The following is a 20000-nucleotide window of genomic DNA, read 5'->3' on the forward strand; positions in this document are numbered from 1 at the left end:
GTATGGCCTCTGTCTTTGCACAGTGACTATAATCATTATTCAATTAAGACATTACAACGTTTTCATACGATTGCCAATAATCAAAGTCTACTTTCGTTTTTAAAATATAATAATGCATATCACCTATATCTGGATTTTTTTTTCATTTATGAACAATTTCTATAATTAGATGACATTTGGCTGAAGTGTGCAACAATCCTTCTACTGTTCAGGACAGCATAAATCATTGGGAATTTGCATATTGTAACGAAGCTTCGTAAATGTAGTCATGGTAACTAAAAGGTTCTCGCTTACATACGGATATTTGTAAACATTTATTGTTTACTACATGTAGACATTTATCATTGGATATTCGTGACAATTTTTCGTAAAATCACTACAGAAAAGGATGTATGTAAGTAATTTTAAATTATTGGAATATTAGATCATATCTGATGATTTGTCTGTGAAATAAAATGATAGTAAGGTAATCTCCTTTTTTAATAAAAATAACAGATTATATCCCTTGCAATGGGGTTGTGCCGTCAGTGTACCTCATGCAGTGCACTGTACGCATAACGCAAGGTAATTTACAGCATCCAATCGGCCCCTAGCTACAGCCCCCCCCCTTTCATTACTTTTACTGTAACTTCATGCATAGTCACTTCTTCTATCTTACTTCCCTCAGCCCTCTCCTAATAACTGTTTCATGATGCACCTGCTAGGCTTCCCATCTGGTACACACTTCAAACCTTTTCATTTCAGTATCCCTTTCAGCACCGTATGTCCTCACAGGTTCCAGCGCCTGGCTTTTGCCTAAATTTTGTATTTCATTTCATTTCATTCACAGATTAGATCGGCTGTATGAGCCTATGTCTGTGTGTGTGTGTGTGTGTGTGTGTGTGTGTGTGTGTGTGTGTGTGTGTGTGTGAGAGAGAGAGAGAGAAGAGAGAGAGAGAGAGAGAGAGAGATTTAAAAGTCATTAAATTAAACTGAAAAACTGTGTCGTGTTGGTACGGAGAGAGAGAGAGAGAGAGAGAGAGAGAGAGAGAGAGAGAGAGAGATTTATAAAGCATTCAATTAACAAATAATGTCATAAGTACCGACATGCAAAAATCATACTACATCTATGAAGAAGAATAACTAATCAGATCCTGCCAGCATAAGCAAAGACAGGGAAAATAGTGACCGTTTCGTATGAATGAAAATAACCAACTAAATATCCGGCCATTTCCTGAATGTTGCTCAGAGACTCGGAAATGAATCTCAGGATTCCAGGATCAATAAAGAGCCGTATCCTTAATGGCATCTCATTTTATCACTTTGACAGGAGGGGCCAGATAAAAAAATCGTCGCTTTTTTATCATCCACAAACAATTATTTTTTTTTCTCTCAACAGAAGGAATATAAATGAGTTTTCTTATTCATGATTAATATGGGAAATGCAACGTCCTTCTTAATTCATGTTTAAGAAAGTAATGACTATTAGAAACTATACATTATCTTATAAGTTAATAAAATTATATCATAGCCTTATTTTTACAAAGAAGTCGTTGATTATTATAATCTTTATTAATGATATTGGTTATTAAATAATTATCATGAAATAAATCGAAATTATTCCTGTAGAAAGCAACCGCTTACATCACGGGATAAACGGTAACTATTTATTGCAAGATCATGAGAGTGATGAAGTTCGAAGGAGGACCGAGAGAGGATTGAGAGGGGGATTGGGAGGGTCGGATGGGGAGAAGGTGGGAGTGAATGTCATTGCCTCCATATCTTCTCGATTTGAAGCGAGAATTACGTAGAAATTAAAAATTCTTTCGTTATTTAAGTTCCTTGCTAATAATTTACGTCCTTATTAAGACTAGTTTTTCTAATGGATGTGGTGTACGAGTATGAGTGTGTGTCTGTTTGTGTGTATGAGAGAGAGAGAGAGAGAGGAACATGTTACTTAACTGCATTTCATATCAGATCTTATTTGAACTCTCTCCGTATTTGAACATTTTGCTCATAAAAAAATATTTAATATTCGTATCTTTATTTCTAATCTAATCTGATTGTACTCATCAACCCACAAGTCAATTCCAGATTGAATTAGAATGACTTTTGCCTTTCGAACACAGGTACATTTCATCAAGCAAGGAAACCGAATATGCCATAATCCTGGTGAGCTCCCTCAGCTTCCGGTTAATTAAGGGACCTCCGCTTACTATCACGTCTGTTCAAAGGACAGGTGTGCCTCTCGCCACCTGAATAATGAAATCAAGTTAGTCAACTCCAAGTTATGTTATCTTGGGCATGATGTCTTTCATGGGGTTTATGGTAGTTTTTCCCTTGGGTACGTGAATGAGTTATTTGAAGCAAATTATTTTTATTTTATTTTTTTCTATTTATTTTATTTATTTTATTTATTTATTTATTTATTTATTTGTTTGTTTGTTTTTTATTTATTTATTTATTTATTTATTTATTTATTTATTTATTTACTAATTCTACCGCCTAGGAAGTTTTTTCTGAAGGCACCAATTTTCGTCATATGCAAACTGATGAATTTTTTTAGTTATTGCATCTAATGCTGAGGAAGCTTTGTACATCCTAGGTTCATACTTAGTATAGTAATTAAAAGATTCACGTAGGAATAATATTGACATTCTTAAAATTGCAGATAACATAGGAAATGTACCTGTGTCTGCTTGAAAATGATTACCACAATTCAACTAAACGTTCATATTCACTTCACTTTTAACTTGATGTGATTGGTGCCACACGTACTTACCAAATCCCAAATATTCGAGAATATCTGAACTGCCATTCATCTCTGTTTGGGGTCGTGCCTATTTCGACTGAGAATTTCTCTCTCTGTATATTCGACTCCATGCAATAACTTACCTTTCTGTCGCCCATTTGTTAGAGATGTCTCTCCCTGGAATGGATTATTCCGCTTCCCACGAATAACAGCTGCTGCTGTAGTTTTTGGAATGGTTTCATAGGATCTGTGCGCAAAAATTAGGCTTTCTGAAATAGATATGGTGGCTGTTGTATGATGTACTTTCCCTTCAGATCTTTCTTCTTCACCTGAAAGCCCCCATGGACAGTGTCAACAATTATCTATAAATAAACCCAAGAGGACTCCAAAGAGAGAGAGAGAGAGAGAGAGAGAGAGAGAGAGAGAGAGAGAGAGAGAGAGAGAGAGAGAGAGTTGTAGGAAGAGATAATAAATAAATAAATATAAGGGAACAGAAAATCAAAGTAATCTAACGAAGTTTGGATATTACTGATCATTGTTTCACTGTAAGTTTACTTATAGTTTGTATTAGCATTAAATTTTCTATATAAAACCACAAAGGAAGGAGACTTGGAAGGATGTAAGAAATCATCACGAATATTATTTTAACATGAACTTTAACTTATAGCGATGATTGGTATGAAGTGTTTACCTGGCAGCAACTCAATTAATAATAAAATTAAACAATAAATAAATAATAAATACTTAACAATTTCAACGTCATCCTAAGAGTTCATTATCTTTCACTGTGTATATTTTATTGAATTACAATACATAATTAATGTTATGATTACCTGAATGAATATAACCTCTCTCATATACAATTTATTAATACGCCCACCATTCGTGTTTGAAAAATGTTAATGGAATGCATAATTTATGTTAGTGAGTTAATTAGAAAACTATTACCTGTAAATTAGATATTACTCATTAGAGGTTCTAATTACGCTGATCCTAATAGATTATTTTGAAATTTTTACATTCCAATGTTTAATTTCAGATTTAATATACAATAATCCTCAACAGGTTTACCCTTTTTTATATGCCTTAATTACCATAAGAATTCAATAAGGTTAGAAGATTTTATTAGGTTTTTCAAATATTCGGAAAAATGGTGAACAGAGAATTAGCAGTTATCAATGGTTAAGACTCAAAGTTATGAAGTATGACAAGTGATATCCACAATTTTCTTTATAAGTTTAATGACTTACACTTTTATAATCGATAAGAGGTAATAAGAAAATTATATAGATAATGTATATTAAGTTTATAATGTAATAATATTTTCAAATGTATAGAATTATTAAATAGGCAAAAAATTATTAACAAAGCACAACCGAATGATATTGGTGTGAGGAAATAGTGTATTTTGAATTTTTTTTTTTATTCAGTCAAGTCAATGGCCCCGGTAAGTTTGTTCCATTTCAATTGGTGTTTATCTTCGGGATAATAATAATAATAATAATAATAATAATAATAATAATAATAATAATAATAATAATAATAATTAATATAATAATAATAATTATTATTATTATTATTATTATTATTATTATTATTATTATTATTATTATTATTATTATTATATTATAATAATAAGAAGCAACCCGACGGAGAGATGGATATAGAAGATTGGTCAACATCTGGAATGAGAAGGAATAACACCCCCCAAACAGAGCAGAGGCTGGCAGACCAGGTAAGGAACATAAAGATAAAGAACTGGCTCTCCCCAACAGAAAGAGAAGAACTGGAAAAGGAAATGTCACACGACAACCATTACGCGAAGACGAACTGAGAGACGATGCCACAGAAGACGACAGGGATGATGAGGTATCAAACAACGACACACGAAGAACACCGACGAAGTAACAGAGAGGACGGAATGGGTAAAAAAGATTAGGACAATGGATGGAGCCAATACAAAGAGAACAAGATCCCCTCCATGAAAGCCTACAACACCAAGAAATTAAGGGAGAAAACAAGTGAGGTCAATGAAATAATGGGCATAAGACACGCCAACCAGTATCACAAGAAACAAATAACTTGGCATATGCAGGAGCAAGATTAGTAGCAGAACTGATGGGGATTCGAACACACACCACCAGCACAACCAACCCAACAGAAACCAAAACAGCAACCTCCTTGGAAAAGGCGCTGGAAAAGCAAATCATGGTGATGAGATCTGACTTGAGTAAACTAAAAGAGATGGCAGAAAAAAAGAATAAGAAGCAAGAAAACAAGGGAGGAACTTAACGAGAAATACAAAGTGCAAGAGAGGAGACTAAACAACACAATAGAAGATGTAAAACAGAGGCTTAAGGCCAAAGCACATAAGATCCAACGGTACATGAACAGGAATAAGGGATACCAACAAAACAGACTATTCGGAACCAACCAGAAAAGACTATACAGCCAACTAAGAGGGGAAGACAACCACCAAGAAATTCCTGAAGCCGAACCAAGTAAGAGACTCTGGGAAAACATATGGAGCAATCCGGTATCACACCACAAACATGCAACATGGCTCCAGGAAGTCAAGGAAGAAGAAAACAGGGAGAATAAAACAAAGATTCACAGAGATCACGACAGACACAGTCAGATACCAACTAAAGAAAATGTCAAACTGAAAAGCCCAAGCAGGTCCCGATGAGTCCATGGATACTGGCTCAAAAACTTCAAGGCCCTAAACCCACAAATAGCAGAACAACTCCAGCATTTTATCTCAAATCACCATGCACCCAAATAGATGACCACAGGAAGAACATCCTTAGTACAAAAAGACAAGAGTAAGGGAAATATAGCAAGTAACTGCAGGCCTATCACCTGCCTACCAATAATGAGGAAGTTACTAACAGGTATCATTAGTGAAAGGCTATACAATTACCTACGGGAGACAAAGACAATCCACCACCACAGAATGGCTGCAGAAGGAAGTGTAGGGGCACAAAAGACCAGCTCCTGATAGACAAAATGGTAATGAAGAACAGTAGGAGAAGGAAAACCAACCTAAGCAATCGCATGGATATACTATAAGAAAGCTACGACATGATACCACACACATGGCTAATAGAATGCCTGAAAATATATGGGGCAGAGAAAAACACTATCAGCTTCCTCAAAATTACAATGCACAACTGGAATACAATACTTACAAGCTCTGGAATACGACTAGCAGAGGTTGATATCAAGAGTGGGATCTTCCAGGGCGACTCACTGTCCCCACTACTCTTCGTAGTAGTCATGAATCCCATAACAAAAGTACTACAAGAAGATGGATGCCGGGCACCAACTCAAGAAAAGAGGCAACAGAATCAGCCATCTGATGTTCATGGACGACATCATGCTGTATGGTAAGAGCATCAAGGAAATAGATATCTTAATCCAGACTGTAAGGATTGTATCTGGGGACATCAGGATGGAGTTTGGTATAGAAAAATGCGCCTAGTCAACATACAAAAAGGCAAAGTAACGAGAACGAATGATGGATAAAGCTACCAGATGGGAGTAACATCAAACACATAGATGAGACAGGATACAAATACATGGAATAATGGAAGGAGGGGATATAAACACCAAGAGATGAAGGGACACGATGCAGGAAAGAATATATGCAGAGACTTAAGTAAAAACTCAACGCTGGAAATATAATAAAAGCCATAAACACATTAGCCGTGCCAGTAATCAGATACAGCACAGGAATAGTGGAATGGACGAAGGCAGAACTCCGCAGAATAGATCAGAAAACCAGGAAACATATGACAATACACGAAGCACTACACCCAAGTGCAAATACAGACAAAATATACATAACACGAAAGGAAGGAGGGAGAGGACTACTAAGATAGAAGACTGCGTCAACATCGAGAACAGAGCAGTGGGGCAATAACTGAAAAACCAGTGAAGACGAGGGGTGGCTAAAGAGTGCATGGGAAGAAGGACTAATAAAAGCAGACAAAGACCCAGAAATATACAGAGACAGGACAATGACAAACAGAACAGAGGGACTGGCACAACAAACCAATGCACGGACAATAAATCAGACAGACTAAAGAACTAACTAGCGATGACACATGGCAATGGCTACAGAGGGGAGAGCTAAAGAAGGAAACTGAAGGAATGATAACAGCGGCACAAGATCAGGCCCTAAGAACCAGATATGTTCAAAGAACGATAAACGGAAATAACATCTCTCCCATATGTAGGAAGTGCAATACGAAAAATGAAACCATAAACCACATAGCAAGCGAATGCCCGGCACTTGCACAGAACCAGTACAGAAAGAGACATGATTCAGTGGCAAAAGCCCTCCACTGGAGCCTGTGCAAGAAACATCAGCTACCTTGCAGTAATAAGTGGTACGAGCACCAACCTGAGGGAGTGATAGAAAACGATCAGGCAAAGATCCTCTGGGACTATGGTATCAAAACAGATAAGGTGATACGTGCAAATAGACCACATGTGACCTTGATTGACAAAGTCAAGAAGAAAGTATCACTCATTGATGTCGCAATACCATGGGACACCAGAGTTGAAGAGAAAGAGAGGGAAAAATGGATAAGTATCAAGATCTGAAAATAGAAATAAGAAGAATATGGGATATGGCAGTGGAAATCGTACCCATAATCATAGGAGCACTAGCACGATCGCAAGATCCCTGAAAAGGAATCTAGAAAAACTAGAGGCTGAAGTAGATCCAGGACTCATGCAGAAGAGTGTGATCCTAGAAACGGAGCAGGCAGACATAGTAAGAAAAGTGATGGACTTCTAAGGAGGCAGGATGCAACCCGGAACCCCACACTATAAATACCACCCAGTCGAACTGGAGGACTGTGATAGAAAAAAAATATATGTAATAATAATAATAATATTAAAATTCAAGTGACTGCTAAGAGTCATTCCATATGAATACGGGTTTAATTTCTGAATAATAATAATAAAAAAGACATAAGAAGAATATACTGTGTAACAAGATGCGACATTTGTAGCGTCACTATCATTTTGGAACCACCAAAAACAAAAACATGAAATCTGTCCAACAGAAAGGAAGTAAAACAGCCCTTTCCTCCCAGAGTGAAAACTAAGCAAAGAATAGAACATTTCCTCTCACCTGGGAATAAAGTTAATAGTTTCTTTTGTGGTTCCGTCACAGGTAGGTATCTCTCTCTCTCTCTCTCTCTCTCTCTCTCTCTCTCTCTCTCTCTCTCTCTCTCTCTCTCTCTATCTATTTTTAAAAAGCTGTTTGCAGTAAAATTATTAAAAGAACTGCGAGTGAGAGAGGTACGGAGAGGAGGAAGTTGGAAGTTAGTTAATGTTTCGGAGTTGGATTTTCTCCCACAAAGAGAGAGAGAGAGAGAGAGAGAGAGAGAGAGAGAGAGCCACCTTATCCAAACGAAGAGACCACCACCTTTATGAATGAAATCGTGATAAATGTCAACCGGAGTAGTATAGTGGACCAGAATCCATTCACGTAACCGTCGATAAGTCTGGCTTCCAAGATCTATCGACGTCTCCTTACAATATCCTGAATGAGAGACTCTGATTTGATCTTAAGGAGAATTTAAACACCCATTATCGCCGAGTGCTCCAGAGTTTACGATTCCAAAACGGTTTATAAGATTTTTCAGTGACTTGAAAAAATGATTTGTAAGCACTACCTATCATCCCGGCGAGAGCAGGGGTAAATCCCGCAGGACCTCAGGAGGAAACTGGAAAGGACTGGGTGTACAAACCTCGAGGGGGACTTCCTCTAGAATAGTGCACTTCTGGCCACAGCATGGTTAACTCCGTAACTGAGCGAGTGTTGGAACCCAGAGCCAATAATATAGTATAGGTCAGTTCCTCAGGAGACAGGTGGCAGCCCTGTTCACGTAGACTCAGGGATACCAACCAAGAAAGGCCTTGAAAACTAAAATGAAAATAATGGTGGCATTTGTAACGCAAGCTTTTATTCATAACTGTTAATATTTGTGTAAGTCTAAGATCTTTATTTAACAGTAAATTAAAGTAATATTCTCAAGTAGTTACAAATAATATTCAGGAATAACCAGGTCCAATTTCTATCAAGCCTTCTTTACCAAATATAGTTAGGTGATGTTATAATTGTGATTATAAATCAATTCATCTAAAGGAGTTAGAACAAAGTATGATAATGATGGTACTTTTTATGGAAACTTTTATTCATACATGATGATACTCCTGTGAAACTGACGTTTTATACCACTAATTTGAATATGCTTTAGTGACCAGAAAAAATATTTAATTTGTACCAAATGTAAATATTCAGGAATTTCTAAGCAATTTCTATTGAACCACCTTGCCATATGTAATTAGGTGGTACTGTAATGCAGTTACTAAAAAGTAATCCATATAAAAAGAGAGATAATAAACTCCAAAGATAAACGAACTGTAGAAAAAAATATGTAATAAGAATAAATTTTTATCCATTTTTATAAATTTGAACAATGCAACTTTTCTCAGTGGTCGACGATTATCTAACTTCTTTGAATGCCCTCCCAGTGACATGTCTTTTGGCAAAAATGAAGAGCAGATGACTAAATACATTATCGCCAATTTTCATATTCATCTATTTTTTTCTCTCAATTCGGAGTTCCACCACCGACGAATATTCGCTACACGGAAAGAGATGAAAATGAAAAATAAAACGAGCAGTTACCGCTTTCAGAAAAAAAAAAATTAATGTGCCATTAGCATAATGAGAGGCAAACTCGGAGGGAATTTTCCACGTTTGTTTGTTTATATAGAAATGAAAAAAAAATTGTACGAATTGCATTAGTACCCTAAAACAATTCTCCTTGTACTGTATTATTCACTTATATTTTATCTGCTTGTTCATTAATTTGTAAACTAATTTTTTTTAAATAACCGATCTCGCCTTCCTGTATTTCTTCATACCTTCTGTTACTTCTTTCCGATGAGCACCATATTCTTTGGAAGATTGAACTTCAATTCAGAGGCCCTTGTGGGTTTGTTCCTTAACAACCTTCTTCTTCTTCCCAGCTTTGACCCATTTTTATATGGGGTCGCCGTTATAAATGAGTCGTCTTCATCGATGTCTGTCCTGTGCATCGTTCTCGTCAATACTTTCCATAAGAAATCTTCCCCTACAACCAATCGTGTCATCTCTTTCTTGGTCTTCCCTTCTTCCTTCGACCCCGCACTTCCATTTCTTCCATTGTTTGTCTTCGAACATGATGTTCCTCTCTTCGTAACAGTATAGGTAATAATAATAATAATAATAACAATAATAATAATAAAATCCTTAGATACAGTGGTAATTAGGTTCAAACGTCCTTTAATATTTTTATGGTTCAATTGGTAGTTTCCTTACTTTTCAATTGAAAGACCTCGGTTCGATCCCTCTGTGAGTTCGAAATTTATTCCTGTCCCAGACGAGCTTATATACATATATATATATATATATTATATATATATATATATATATATATATATATATATATATATATATATATATATATCCACAGGTAAAAAAATAAGAGACAGGGTGTAGGTCCTGACCGGTTTCGGCTTTATTTTCAAGCCATTGACAAAGGACTGATACATAGTATTAGAATTCACGGGTATATATACTACAAAGACTGTACTGACGAACACACACACACACACACACACACACACACACACATATATATATATATATATATATATATATATATATATATATATATATATATATATATTGTCTATATAATTTTAATGAGGATAATGATCGAATTAAAAACTAGAGACAACACACGGTTGTTTTGAGGCCTATGTATAATTCGAGAGAAAGAGACATCGCCATTTGAGACGGAGAAATAACATTGGTTTTCAATAACACATCAGGAATAAAACTGTAATATTTGTGCATATTTTCCACTAAGTCAAGGGCAAATATATTTTTTAACTGATATTAGAATAAATAGCTTGGTAAAATTTTCAGTATAAATTGCATCAAAGTATTCGCTAAAATCTTTATATAAATTGATATGTTGTAGTTTTAAACGCGCTGGGAAAAACGTTTAGCCAGGCAAAAAAATTAAAAAACCTAATTTTTACGCCTAAATAAGAATCAGCCGACTGATTTTTAGTTAACTAAAAAAATGCAAAAATAAATAATAGAATCTTTGTATAAGAAAAATCAACACAAATTTTTTAATTTTTGTTATATATATATATATATATATATATATATATATATATATATATATATATATATATATATATATATATATATATATATATATATATATATTTACTGGAATCGGCAATTATACAAATCACTAATAAAAACAACATAATCTTAGTCTGAGAATGTACCATTTGGAACCCATATAATTTGTAAGAATGGTTTATGAAGGAGCTTAAATTAAGTGAACAACTAATAAATTAGTCCCACATGTATATAGTTATTATTTCTCTCTCTCTCTCTCTCTCTCTCTCTCTCTGGTTCGATATTCTCTCTCTATCCTTCTCTTGCTCGATATATATATATTTATATTTTCTTTCGTGTTCTCATTAATAATAATTTTGGGGGGGAAAATTTGTGTAAAAATTCATGATATTAAATTGTAAATGCTCCCGTATTTTTTTTAAAATGTACTGTTTTCTGGAAGAATCACTTGTTTGCTGCGTGGATCCTTCAAGGTGTGGCTACCCACAGGCGGCTACTCCTTTCTGTAGAGTGAAAATCGCCCTTATTGCAATTCTTGTAGTGTCTGTTTGTATATTAAGCCTTCTATTGACTATGTTGTTCTCTGTAAAATCAGTTTACCTCAGTAAAGGGTCCGAACAGGACTGAAAGTACTTGGCTATCTCGCTTTTTCTTATTTTTACTTCGTGGCAAAAAAACCTTTATTTATATATCCTATACTATATATATATATATATATATTATATATATATATAATATATATATATATATATATATATATATTATTCATATACATTATACATATACATATACGTGTCGGTGATAAGATTAGTGTGAAAATAGTAGGATAAAGCGCCTACTAAGTTAGTTTATCAGTGAAATACTGTAAATCAGATCAAGATGGCAGTAAGTTCCAACTGTGGTAAGAAATGGCGCAAATTTAGCGTGTTTAGCAGATTCGCAATACGATGAGGTAGCAGGAAGGGAGCTGGCATTTCTCATCTATGAGATCAACAACAGTCATAACCAAAAAGGGGCAAAAGCATTCATAGACATATTAGAAGGATATGATCCTTCAATCTGGAACAAATCTCCAGAAAGCATCTTGAAAATTATCGAAGAAGTTCCAAATAAAATCCAAGGGGTCAAGAGACTCATAAAGAAAATATACATAAATCAACATATTCCGACAAGGAAAATGAATAAGGTGAACATTGTGAATATCTTAATTGTTGCAATAGGAAAAAGAATGCCAAAAGCATGCAAACTGTCTAAGGTGTGGTATAGCATAGTTAATCCACAAACCTGATCAGAAAATGTGCTGCATGCAACATTCCGACACATCCGTAATGCGCTGAAGTAATGCAAGATATGAGAAAAGATACCAGAATATTTTGCTCAACATGTCTATCATGGATAGACAATGTTATTAAATCAAGACTGAATGTACAAATAGTTGAGGATGAAGAAGAAGAGGAAGAGGATGAAGAAGAAGAAAACAGAAGAGAAGCAAACAAAACTGAAATGACAGAAAAAAATAAGGAAAACAAAGAACAAGATAAAAGTATGGATGCAGAGCTACTCATTGATACTACATATGAGGCAATCAAGCAGCATACATTCGAAGAAATAAATTACGACATGACAACACAAAAGAAAATCCCTAAGATGCTCTACCCAGATCTGAACAATGATGGGAAAGAGGAAAAATAGAAAAGAAAAACAAAGTCTGCAACCTATTGAAAAGAGGGAATTACAGATTCGGAGAAAGATGTTACTAAAAACATCCTAAGGTATGTCACAACTATGAAATATATGGTAAATGTGCATACCTAGACGGCTATAGGATGATTGCAGAGATCTACATCCAAAAACCTAAAAGAAGGAAAAGGATGTAAGTTCGACAAAAAATGTAAATACATGCACCCTGTAGCATGAATCAAAATCAAATAAATAATCAATCAAATAATAAAATCCAAAATAAGAAAGAAACAAATAAAGAGAGGAACAAAGAATATCAGGTGAAAGAAAAAACCAAGCCATCACCGCGATATGGTGTGTCAGAGAAATAAAATTTCCAACCATCAGCTCCAAGATGCAACTCAAGATAAGAACTGTATTAATGATGCAAGAGGATATTGCAGATATGGAGAAAATTGCAGATTCAGACACAAAATGAATAATTATGATGAAGGAAATCAAATACTATGGAAAAGTTGGATATTTTAATGTTAAAAGTTCTGGAAATGACAAAAGAAAACAACATAACAGAACAGGAAAGGGACATGGGAAAATCCTTATTTTTTACCCATATTAAAATGAAGGAGAAAAGCAGGCAAACCATCATAGTGATGAATGCGCAGGTTTAGTTACGAGTAACTCAAAAAGAAAAATAGAGTACTTAGAAGAACTAACCCAAATTGAAAAAAAAAATAGATATAATGAATATAAGTGAAACTGGTATTCCCAAGAGACTGGAATGATGATCAACAAAAAAAATAAAATGGTTCCAAACTTATAGATCTGATAGAAAAAATAGGAATCTAGGGGGAACCGCAATATATGGGAAAACAAAAAAGAAGGAAAAATATATGAGAAAATATAGTAACTCAGAATGTGAACTAATAGTGGTAGAATTTGAATCTGAAAAATTAATGAACATAGTAATATATAGACCCCTAATACTAAAGAGTTTGACATAATAATAGAAAAATTGGATGATATATGTAGAAATCACAAGGACTGGACTATTCTCCTATCTGGAGACTTTAACTTTCTTTTCATAGACTGGAAAGAACGAATAGGAGGTTGTGGTTGTATTTAACATATAAAAAAGAGAGTAATAGTAGTGCAGAAGATAAGAGGCATTCGAAAAGCTATTAGATATGCTACTAGAATACAACATTCAACAAATAAATCACCTGCCAACAAGAAAGGAAAATACTTTAGACCTATTATTTGTGAACGAGGTGAATTATGTTAAAGATATAATAGTTTTATAATGTGAGTATTTTCAGACCACAATGTCATAGAATTAACAGTCCATTCCAAAGCAAGTGAAAACAGAGATAAGCAAGAAATGAAAAAGTGGGAAGGATATGGAAAATACAACTTCTACAGTAAAAATATAAAATGGTCAGAAATAAATGAAGAATTAAACAAAGATTGGGATAACATTTTCGTAAGTGATGATAAAAGGTAAAATACGGAGTTATTATATAAAATATTATAGGAATAGTTGATAAATATATACCGAAGAAGAAAAGTAAACCTCAGTCATCATACCAAGAGACAGAAGGATCTTGTTCCAGAAAATCAGAAAGTGGAAAAAAAGGGTCTTGCAAAAGAAAAAAAATGCATGGAAAGTTTATAGAACTAAAAAGTTAAGATAGAAAATGCAGAACAAAAGATTATACACTCAAAAGAAATTAAAAACGGGACTTGGAAGAAAAAATCCTAGAATATCAAGCAAAACCCCAACTATTATACTCGTACACAAAAAAGATGAATAAAAGAAGAATAGAAATAGGCCCTCTATGAATTGAAGGGAGATTAACGAATGAAAAAAAGGAAATATGCAAAATATTGGCAGAACGGATATAAGAGAGAATTCACCCCTAGAATTGATAATGAAGATAATGATATAGAAGTAAGGGACGAAAATAGTGAATATTTAGCTGACATAGATATTAATGAAGCTGATATTATGCAGGCTATTAATGAAATTAAAAATGGAGCTGCTGCAGGTCCTGATGGTGTCCCTACTATTTTGTTAAAGAAAGTAGTTCATTCTATCGCAAAGCCACTTGCAATATTATTAAGACAAAGTGTAGATACAGGCAAGATTTATGATGAGCACAAATTAGCATATATTACCCTACTTTCGAAAGTGGATCAAGACTAGAGGGCAAGTAATTATAGGCCTGTGAGTCTAACCTCTCTATTATGAAAGTGTATGAAAAGGTAATGAAGAAAAATATTATGATATATTTAATAAAAAAATAATTTGTTTTAATATAGGACAACATGGTTTTGTACCCGGAAAAAAGTAACACAAACCCAACTGTTAGTCCACCGTGAGAACATATAACAAAAATATGGCAAAGCGGAAATGAAACAGATGTGGTTTTTCTAGACTTTTACAAAAGCTTTTGACAAGGTAGACCATAATATATTAGCGAAGAAAATTAGAAAACATAATATAGTGGATAAAGTAGGAAGATGGTTAAAAGAATTTTTACACAACAGAAAACAGATAGTTATTGCAAACGATGAGAAATCGGATGAAGCTAACGTAATATTCGGTGTGCCACAAGGTACGGTGTTAGCTGCATTACTGTTTGTTATTATGATTGCAGACATAGACAGTAATGTTAAGGACTCGGGGTATTGATAGTTTCGCCGATGACACAAGAATAAGTAGAGAAATTACTTTGTGATGAAGATAGGAAGCGCTACAAAGAAGACCTTAACAAAGTGTATGATTGGGCAGAGGTAAATAGATGGTATTTAACTCTGATAAATTTGAATCAATAAATATGGCAGACAGGGAAGGAAAGCTATATGCATATAGGGGACTTAATAATGAGACAATCACAAATAAGGAAGCAGTTAAAATACCTTGGTGTGATGATGAACAGGAACATGTTATGCAATGATCAAAATAGCAATTCTTTTGGCAAAATGTAAAGCAAAAACGGGAACACATGACTATGCTTTATAAAAATAAACATAGTTCGTAGTCCACTTGAATATTGCAATATGATATGGTACCCACACTACAAAAGGATATTGTACAAATAGAAAGTGTACAAAAGGTTCCTTTACAGCTAGCATATTAATGAAGTTTAAGGACCTTGACTACTGGAAAGACTACAATCCTTAAAATTAAATAGTCAAGAAGGAGAAGAACGCTACATGATAATTCAGGCATGGAAACAGATAAAGGAAGGTAATAGCCGAAAACATCATGGAGCTAAAAATATTAGAAAGAGCAATAGCAGAGGTAGATTAATAGTGCCCAAAACTATACCAGGAAAAATAAGGAAAGCACCCACAGAAACCATTATCCACACGCACCAGCATCGATAATGCAGCGTCTATTCAATGCGTTGCCAGCTTCATCTGAGGAATATATCAGGAGTGAGCGTAGATGTGTTTAAGAATAAGCTCGACAAATATCTAAGCTGCATCCCAGACCATCCAAGATTGGAAGATGCAAAATATACCGGAAGATGGTGCTAGCAACTCTCTGGTAGACATTAGAGGTGCCTCACACCTGCCGAAAGTTCATTACGAAATAAATAACGGATAGCATAATGAAAAAAGATATATATTGTACAGAGTAGGATTAAAATAAAACAGTGAGCATAAACACTAGTAATTTGCCATAACACTTAGGTCTTCTCAGACACGACGTAATGAATTCTTTCACCATTTTAAAAATATTTCCCGAACCTGAGCACAGTTGATTTTGCTACAACGGCATAAGAATTGCTGGAACCCATAATTTATTTTCAGGACAATATTTCGTTCTTATTGTTTTCAAAGACTTTGTTGCTATCTCCTTTGAACTTTAATTTTTAAGTACTAGATCACAGGTGTTCATGGAACATTAAAATAGATTAAAACTACTATCTATAGCATTGTAAACTCCTCTGAAAAATCTTTCCATTAACTAGAAATGCAATGGCCTTTTCCTTTATTCTCAATGTCTAAAATGCATATATCATTCTGAAGCAGTATTGATCACTACACTAGAAAAAATGAATGTGAAAGATTAAAAAAATTTTAAACAAAAACTATTATCTATAATCTATATCAAATAGAAACAAAAAACAAGATTTTTTTTTATATTAAACATTGAAGCAAAAGAAGTATTACCCATATAGAGCATTAAACTTGTTCAATAACTGTCGATCATATTCACTGATGCATTCTTATAGATCTCTGAAATGATAAATATTCTTTCTTTGTTCTGTCCTTACTTTTTGTTATTTTTTTACTTTGTTTTGCTGTTATTCTCAACAATAAAAAAAATCTGGCTGAATAAACAGGAAAGGCAATATCTCCGCAAATATTAATTCAGCAGAACAACATTCTGCTGGAATATTTAAAATAAAATTGCGAAGTACAGGGTGTATTTAGCTGTATTTGCACATATCAGTTTGAGGAAGTGGTGGATAATGTTGAAGGAATGATGTCAACAAGAGAAAAGTAATGCAAGGATATAAAATGATTTATTGTTATAAGTAGTAGGACATAAATGGTAATCAGTGATGACAGTAGATTTAGGTGGTTCACTAAACAACATAGTCAAGAAAGTAACTTAATTTTTTCATATCATATGGAATGTAGCAATTGAAGTTTTCACATGGGGATGCAGTGGAGTAATTGCAGAGAAATAAATGTTATGGAAGTAAATAAATAAATGAAAAATATAAATAAAAGATAGTAGATGCAAATCCAAAAAACAAAACATTAAAAGTGTATAAATGAATTAACTTCTGGAGTTCACTTAAGTTCTGTCGTCTTGTGATTGAGGTACAACTTACGATGAAGTTACCCTTAGATTTTTATGAATCAATCTGCTCATATACTCTTGTGTTTATGATACTACGATCTCTCTCTTCTGCAATGGTTTAAAGAATATTACGAATTTTGGTCTTTAACCCATACCTTTTTTTCGTTCGTTCTTTTTTTGCTAACAGAACGGCTACGATTGAATAAAAAAAAATTACACCGCGAATCACTTTCATATAGTAATTTTTTTTTTTTTTTTTTTTTTTTTTGGTGAGTGGGGAGGGGTGGGGGCCATGTATGGGGCGTGGGTGGTAATCTTGGGAATGGGAGGTTTTCGCGCTTTACGTGCGGGTTTCTTTCGAGAATATGACAAGTAGTCAGCGGTTGACCTTTCAAAAGCTGTTTAGTAATCAATCTCAGTTTCCTCGATCTTCTTGGCCGATTTTTTTTCTTTTAATATTAGGACTTCCACGTGAAAAATTCCTATTATATTATTACGATAATTGAACCATGAACAAAATGGTTATACCAATTAAAATGATACACAAATGATATGGCAAATAGAGCATAAGATACATACATAGAAAATCCAAACACGAAAAGAAGAGTATAATGGAAAACAAAACAAGCAAATACAATGCAACTTGTAAAAAAAAAAAACTAAACGAAAGTATTTAAAAATTTCCACATTCAGTGTCATGCTCCTTTTTCATTGTGGAGTCAGTTGGGGGTTTTTAGTATCACCATCTGAAGAAGGAATATGACGCTACGAAACTTTGAGTGGTTTATGATTGAATTTGGTCTCCAATTCATGATGTTTTTTCAAGTCACAATGTTGATGCTGATCTGTTATAAAATACAATATAAATATTTGACGATTTTCATGATTTGTTCAGTAATTTCACCCTAATGATGAAGTTACATCCTCGAAAGCCTGCAAAGGAGAACGTTTTACTAAGCCTTGGCAATATTATTCATCACCAAGCAAAGATTTCCTTTAAGTTGTGCATATGATTACCCTCCTCAACCTGAGTATATAATGCTTTTTTAGTAACAATATTCACGTCCTAAAGAAGAGAGACGACTGCATATCCACAAATTGCTATTTCATGGGATTACCCAAGCAAAGCAACAATGAGCTGGTCGAGATAAAAGAGCTTTCTGATTATATGGATCGATCTGAGATTTAAATATTCGTTTGGGTGTCTTAAAATTTCCTATTAAACTTATTACGTCTTTAAGTGAGTGTGAGATGTATGACTGAGGGCAATTCTGTCCTTATGTTTTCGTAATTTACTTAAATTATTTCCATTTATTTATTAATGTGTTAATTAATCTTTTAATGAGATCTCTTCTTTCTGTATTCCCCATAACTTTCCGTTACTCCTTTGTCATGAACATCATATTCTTTGGAAGCTTGAAGTCCAAGTCAATGAAAAGAGGGTTCATCTTCTGAATAATAATAATAATAATAATAATAATATAATAATAATAATAATTTTTATAAAATTTGGATCTCAGCTAATTATATCTTTGTGATGATTCCATAAATTTTTATCACACAGTGTAGGATATATCACTTTACTTATCAAAACATTTTATTTCATTCTGTGATTTTAGGAGATTTAGGCTGTCAAGCTAAACACTGGGGAACTTTCTGCCAATTTAGCGCACAGGACATGAAAATATATCAAATTCAAAGAAAATGTTCAAAGTGTCCTTGATTATTATGAAAGAATAGTACACAAATACCAGAGAACGTTGGTTAGGTTAAGAATAATCTTTGGAATAACCATTGCATGCTAATATCTTTGGGGAAATTTGCATCAAATATCTTCCCAATTAATTGGAATTTCCTTGCACACTCCCTTTCATGCAATCACACACACACACACACACACACCACCACACACACACACACACACACACACAGAAAGAGAGAGAGAGAGACCTCCTTCTTAAATCTCATACCAATTCAACGAATCTCATTTCGTTTGTTTTTTCTAGAATTTCAAAGGAGCCAATTATCCTTTTACCATATTCTAGTTTCAACTTTCAGATGCAAATTCTCAGAGATAATGAGCTTTCAGTTATTTCCAGCTCATCAAAGAATTTGGATGATAACGTGACGTAATCTTTGCTGGATATAAAACAGCGTCTGAGAAGATCACTTTCATCATTACTGAGGACAAATGGGCAAATGGTTTCACATACTTTATGAGCTTGTATTTAAAAAGGTTACAAAAGTAGCCAGAGGGAAGAAGAAATATATTTCCATCTCATCTGATGAGAAGGTCACTTCAATCTTTACCAAAGGCAAATGAGGTCTTGGTTCCCATCCTCTTGAAAAGCTTGATTTGATTACATAATATTAGGCTGTCCATAGAATACTTGTTCTTATATTTATTTATTTTTTTTTCATTTTTGTACTTTGAACTAAGTTACTAAATTCTGCCTTCATCTCAAAGGTATTTATTTTGGAGAAATTACCCGTATTCATATAATATGTAAAAATCCTAGTTTTCTTAACTTGCATTG

This window comes from Macrobrachium nipponense, chromosome 1, assembly GCF_015104395.2.
Source record: "Macrobrachium nipponense isolate FS-2020 chromosome 1, ASM1510439v2, whole genome shotgun sequence".
In the NCBI taxonomy this organism is placed as follows: domain Eukaryota; kingdom Metazoa; phylum Arthropoda; class Malacostraca; order Decapoda; family Palaemonidae; genus Macrobrachium; species Macrobrachium nipponense.